Genomic DNA, 6874 nt, shown 5'->3' with positions numbered 1-6874 from the left:
ACGACTTGTGACGAGCCTTTGGGGACTGGATAGATTGCGGGGTTTAATTGGTCCTCGGTTGTGGGACTTGGCGGCGAGGCCTCGAGTGGTGGTTCTAGGCCTTGGCAAGGTAGCCTTTAGTCTAACATCAAGTGGGGGGGGGATGCAGTCATGCTTGCAGGGCCCATTGAAGGGCAAAACCGGGAGTCCCTGGCCCTAGAGTGGCGGCATGTAGCTCAAACTCCCCAGACGAGGTCAGTGGAAGAGCTTGCTGTGTAAGTTTGCGCTTTGCAGTCCCCTCTCACTGGGCCTCAACTGCCTGCATATCCTCAGCCAGGTGGGCTGAGAGGGTTGCCTGCCAAGGCCTGTGCCAAGCTCCCCACTTCTGAAGCTCAATCAAGTTGTGGCCAATTTGAACCCATACTCTGGTCTCTTGTCTTATCATTTGGGGAAAGGGGTAGGCACCACAGACAGGGTTTAGCGCGTGTGCCCACAAACGTCTAGTAGCAGGGAGTTCCACAGGGCTTGGCTTGTCAAACTAAAGGGTACATCCCTAGTGAAGACTAGATGAAACTCAGGGGTGCTGGGAACCACCAGAGATTCTTCGTGAGGGAGGTGGAATCATTTGGGTCCTAGTCGCTGAGGGCTTTTCTTTGCTTCAAAGAGCCTTCTTCCCCAGCTTGGGCCTCCCCCCAATTCTCTGCATCCAGACACCCCTGTCCATTCTCTGCATGACACCCCTGTCCTGAGACCAAGCTTCTGGTCAGCAAAAGCAGGAAGGCCTAGAAGGCCTGGCAAGGCCTGCACAAATCTCTCCAGCCTAACTGTTAGCAGTCAAATGCTGGGACTCCTCCCTGTGATAGGAATTTTGAGGTCTTAGATATATGTTAAATGTTCATAAGTGCACCAACCAAGCACGTACATAGATCAGCACAGGAAGACTGACCTGGAACCAATTTGATTCCCAAACTGTCCCAAACTGACCAAATGTTTTCTCTGCAAGGTCAAAGGAAAATGGAAAAGCCTCCCCATTGTCTTTTCCTTCACAAATCCTGTCTTAAGGGTATGTCTGTGTTTGAATAGGGTGAGCCTGTGACCATCCCAGGAACTAAGTATTTCTCATTAGGAAAGACTGGCCAGGCTCCCCAGGCAATCCAATCAAGTAACCTGCCAGACAGGAGATAAACAAGGACAGGAGAAAAACAACATTCAAATTTCTGTTTTAAACATCCCTCAAAATAGTCGCCAGGTGCTCTGTGGGCCTGAGGGTGTCTCAGGCAGGAGAAGTCTGTGGAATTGGTCTGCTGCTGCTGCTGCTGTGTAAACTAAGAGTGGCTCCAGGAGCGCAGTTAATCTGTAAGGAGCCGCTCTGAGCACTCTGTGTATGCTCTTTGGCTGTGCTGTTTAGGAGCAAGTTTATTTTCTCAAGTCAAGTTTCACCGCTGCATGACAACCACTGCACGACAGCTTCCATCGGCTGCCAATCTCCCAGAGGTCTGGGGGAAGACGGAATTGAAGCAAGAGTTTCTTAGCCAATCAAAATGACCAAGGATTTAAGGGAAAGCCGCCCTTGATTAGTTGCAACTAGTCTCCAATCTCGAGAGACTGAAGTGATGTATGCACTTCAGACCAGACCTTGGACCCATTTTGAAAGGCAAGCCCCTCATGACGTAGGAGCAATGAAAACTGCTGCTCTGACATCATTTATGACACAGGATGGAATTCTACAGCGCCACTTTCTTATCTTCAAAGGGTCTTCCATTCTCCAGAGTTGGCCAGTTTTCTCGCTTCCTGGGTGAATGTGGCCTAGGTCACAAGGATTTCCTAAAGAGCATTCACTTACTGTTCTCTTCTTTCAGTGTTGGGGTCTCCCTATTAGCTTTGGGGGTACATTCTGTCCTTTTGGTCTCTTCCGAGCAATCTTAAATCTTACAAGCTTCTTTTTAAGGCATTTATTCTCTTGTTGCCCTGTGTCTTCCTTGAGCTATTTTAACTCCCCTTCATTAGCAAGCTCTTGCCTTCCAAGGTAATATCTGCCTCCTATCTCCTGACAAGGTTCCAGCTGCTAGTTTGCTGTTGTTGTTGTTTAGTCATGTCCGGTCTTCCACTGCCTCCCTCATGCTGGTAGCTTCGACAACACTGCCCAACCATCTCGTCCTCTCTCGTCCCCTTCTCCTTGTGCCCTCCATCTTCCCCAACATCAGGGTCTTTTCCAGGGAGTCTTCTCTTCTCAGGAGGTGGCCAAAGTATTGGAGCCTCAACTTCACGATCTGTCCTTAGTCTTCCTAAAATAGTACTCATTATAAGCAGTTTTCCAAGACTTTTCAATATTTATAGATAATATTGGGGTACACAACAGCCTTCTGTTCAGAGAGACTCTCTACTCAGCTTTTAGGGTGTCCATGTAAATAGTACTCTTTGAGGACAGACAGTCTCTTATATGGATTTTGATCACCTTTAAAATCATTAAACTTGTATCAGGAACCCCCCACCCCAATCATTCAGTTTGTACAAACTTCACACACACTCACACTCACACAACACCATACGCCACGATTCTGTTATAAATTCATAGAAAAATCAACCATACATCGGATTTGCACTGTTACACTTTTATTTTACTCCATGAAGGAAAGACTACAAAATGGGGAAGGTTTGATACAGGGCACCATAATCCCTTCATCATCCCAGCACTTCCACAGGAGCCCTGCCCAGTTGCTATGCCAACCCTGATGGTCCTAGACAGAAGACAATCAAGATCACAAAGAACTTGCATATGGGAGTGGGTTCAGCATGGACTGGAACAAAGGACAATGATCAGATCTTCCCTCAGGGGGCAGGAAACTGCGACTACCTTTTGTCTTCAGAAAATGACTCATGGGGAGGAGGAGAGGGGAACCAGCCAGGTGACAGGACACTCAGGTTACCACCGCAACTCCTCCCTCAACCCCTCCTTTCTGTAATGTATGCATGATGTTTCTGGGGGTGGGCTTGACCTAGAGGATGGGAATTTCAAAAGTTTTTATAAGGTCTTGCACACCATTTTTCTGTATCTTTTCTCTCTCCTGCAAGTGAGGGGAACACCCTGTTGCAACAGTTCAATAAAGGCCAAGCCTACAGGCTGCTGTTTTGCTCCAAGTTATCCTGGTTGGTGTCTTTGTTTTTCTCCAAGGGAGCCCTCGGATTTTTGCGGTAACAAACTGTACTGTTTTGCTTTCATAAAATTCCATTGTACGCATTCCCTGTACAATTTGTCCCTTGGGAGACCAGAGTTCGAATCCCCACTTGGCCATGGGGTGGGGGGTGGGGGTCAGTCAGTGCCTGTCAGCCTGGTCTACCTCCCAGAAAGTGGAAGAAGCAACAAGAGGAACAGCCATTTTAGATCTGGTCCTAACCAATGTTGATGACCTGGTTAGTGGGGTAGAAGTGGAAGGATCATTAGGCGCAAGTGATCATGCTCTTCTGAAGTTTACTATACAGCAGAAAGGAGCAGCCAAGCATACTAGGACTCAATTTCTTGACTTTAAGAAAGCCGACTTCATAAAACTTAGGGAAGTGCTGGGTGAGATCCCATGGACAGTAATACTAAAAGGAAAGGGAGTTCATGATGGCTGGGAGTTTGTTAAGAGGGAGATAGTAAAAGCACAACTTCAGGCAATACCAATGAGACGGAAACATGGAAGGTGCCAGGGTGTCTATCTAAAGAACTTTTAACTGAGTTAAGATTAAAAAAGGATGTGTACAAAAAATGGAAAAGAGGGGAAACCACCAAAGAGGAATTCAAACAAATAGCCAGCACGTGTAGACACAAAGTCAGAAAAGCTAAAGCACAGAATGAACTCAGGCTTGCTAGAGAGGTTAAAAGCAACAAAAAAGGCTTTTATGGGTATGTTCGTAGCAAAAGGAAGAACAAAGAAACCGTGGGGTCACTCAGAAGAGAAGATGGTGAAATGCAAACAGGGGACACAGAAAGGGCTGAACTCCAAAGGGTGCTCATCAATGGTTCCTCTTCATCCTGGAGAAGAGTGACTAGTGGGGTGCCATAGGGTTCTGTCTTGGGCCCGGTCTTATTCAACATCTTTATCAACGACTTGGATGATGGACTCAAGGGCATCCTGATCAAATTTGCAGATGACACCAAACTGGGAGGGGTGGCTAACACCCCAGAGGACAGATTAGAGAACTGGGCCAAAACAAACAAGATGAATTTTAACAGGGAGAAATGTAAAGTATTGCACTTGGGCAAAAAAAATGAGAGGCACAAATACAAGATGGGTGACACCTGGCTTGAGAGCAGTACATGTGAAAAGGATCTAGGAGTCTTGGTTGACCACAAACTTGACATGAGCCAACAGTGTGACGCGGCAGCTAAAAAAGCCAATGCAATTCTGGGCTGCATCAATAGGAGTATAGCATCTAGATCAAGGGAAATAATAGTGCCACTGTATTCTGCACTGGTCAGACCTGCAGACAGTTCAAGAAGGACACTGACAAAGTGGAACGTGTCCAGAGGAGGGCAACCAAAATGGTCAAAGGCCTGGAAACGATGCCTTATGAGGAACGGCTAAGGGAGCTGGGCATGTTTAGCCTGGAGAAGAGGAGGTTAAGGGGTGATATGATAGCCATGTTCAAATATATAAAAGGATGTCACATAGAGGAGGGAGAAAGGTGGTTTTCTGCTGCTCCAGAGAAGCGGACACGGAGCAATGGATCCAAACTACAAGAAAGAAGATTCCACCTAAACATTAGGAAGTACTTCCTGACAGTAAGAGCTGTTCGACAGTCAAATTTGCTGCCAAGGAGTGTGGTGGAGTCTCCTTCTTTGGAGGTCTTGTGACTTGCAAATTCATCTAATGTTAGCAAGAGCTAATGGAAAGTGTCAGGGAGCTAGCAGTGCCTTTTTACCAGCTTTGTCTGGTTCGCCAGCTGCAGTAGTGCCATTCCTGGATGACGGATTGGCCCTTTCCCCACTCCCTATAGGTCTTCAACCCCTCTTATTTCTCTGAGTCCCCGTCATGGAATAGGGCAGGACTACTGTTCCTCACACCATACAGTTGTGCTGGCTGAGACTGATGGGCTTTGGACGGATAGTCCAAAACATCTGGAGGGCACCAGGTTGACAAAGGCTGTTCTCTATCATGGCCTGTGATGAAGTCTTCCTGAAGCAAGCTATGCCTGGCTTTCATCTTTCTCCATTATTATTATTATCTCAGGGCGGTTTACCACCTAAAACTGCAATATAAGAAACACAAAATGCATAATAAAAATAAGAAGAAAAACAAGCATCCCCCCACCCAACATATTTAGAAAGATATCAGGTGTCAATCAGCCAAAGGCTGGGTTGAAGAGGAACATTTTCGCCTGACGCCTATAGATAGGTCGCAAAGGTGCCAGGCGAGCCTCCCTGGAGAGAGCCTTCCACAAACAGGGAGCCACTGCAGAAAAGGCCTGTTCTTGTGTAGCCACCCTCCTCTCGGGGAGGAGGCACCCGAAGAAGGGCCTCAGAGGATGAATTTCCCTCGGAAACGCCTTTATCCTTTGTAGAAAGCACCGAGGCCCAGTTCGCCATCCCTAGGCCCCCTTGAAAGGTGGGGTGGTCTGTTCTTCTCATCGTGCGGACTCTCTTCTCTCTTCCAGTTGCCACCCGCATTCTGAGATCTGGTTTCTGGACCGAGCTCTCTACTGGCATTTCCTCACCACAACCTTCACCGCTTACTGCCAGCTCCTGATCACCCACCTGGGGCTGCTGCATTGCCAGTATGCCTTCACCAGCTACGGCATCAGCCCCCAGGCTAAAGTGAGAGAATGACAGGCGGCCCGTCCCTTTTCCTAGGCTCTGCCACTCCTGCTCATTCTGTCTTTGCAAAAGCCCTGCGAGGGAGGTCAGGCTGAGAGTGAGTGACTGGCCAGATGTCACCCAGTGAGCTTCATGGCCAGACGGGAATTTGAACCCCGGCCTCCCGGGCCCTAGACCGACATTCTGATCCACTGTTTCTTCCCAGCTGTTGTCTGGACCCAAGGTTGAGAAACACTGCTCTTACCACTATGCCACACCACCTCTACACTGACTGGCTGCTGCTCTCCAGGGCTTCAGGTGGTATGGTGGGGGGTCTCTACCAGCCCTCCTTGCAGATACCAGTGAGGATTTGCCTGCAACATAAATGCTCCTGCCTCTGAATTTGAACACTGACTCTCCAGGATTTGGGCCCTGGATCTGCACACTAGACTTCTGTGGAAGCAGCCGAGAAGAGCATTCGCCTTTTTTGCTGCTGCTGCTGCTGCTGCTGCTGCTGCTGCTGCTGTTGCTGCTGCTGCATCACAGTGTTAAGCTTCTGGTCTTCGCTCGCCCCCCTCCCCAGCCTAGCCCATTCCCTGCTAGGTTGCATCTGTCCATGGAGGTCCCCCTGCAAGAGCTATGCTTTTCAGCCATACTGGCATCCTGTCCTGCATTTACTCAAGTGAAAATCCCACGTTGCCCCCTGCCACCCCCCCATGCTCACTGCCAAGGATTTTGCTGCGCTTGCCTGTGCTTTTGCTGGTTTTGTAAACTGCTTTGAGGTTTTTTGTTCTACAATCAAGCAACACATACTTTTCATGAAATAGTGAAATGGAAACATGGCCACCTGCCCAACCTGAGGAGGTGTGTGCAGATCTCCAAAAACAGATTGGGTTTTCATTGCAAGGGGACAACACCTGCTTCTGTTGCTCATGAGCAAGTGAGTGAGTGTCAGTTGCAATCAAAGTGTACTTCCTGCATTGCAGGGGGTGGGCTGGATGACCCTTGGGGATCTCCGAAGCCTACAATTCTCTAGAATCTGAGCCAAACTGACAGAGTGTTTAGCTTGGGTGTTGGTGCCAAATGAAGGCCTTTCTGTGGCAAATAGCCTGGATTGGC

Source organism: Podarcis melisellensis (assembly GCF_964234715.1).
Source record: "Podarcis melisellensis genome assembly, chromosome: 8".
In the NCBI taxonomy this organism is placed as follows: Eukaryota; Metazoa; Chordata; class Lepidosauria; order Squamata; family Lacertidae; genus Podarcis; species Podarcis melisellensis.
This window is presented reverse-complemented; position numbering follows the sequence as displayed.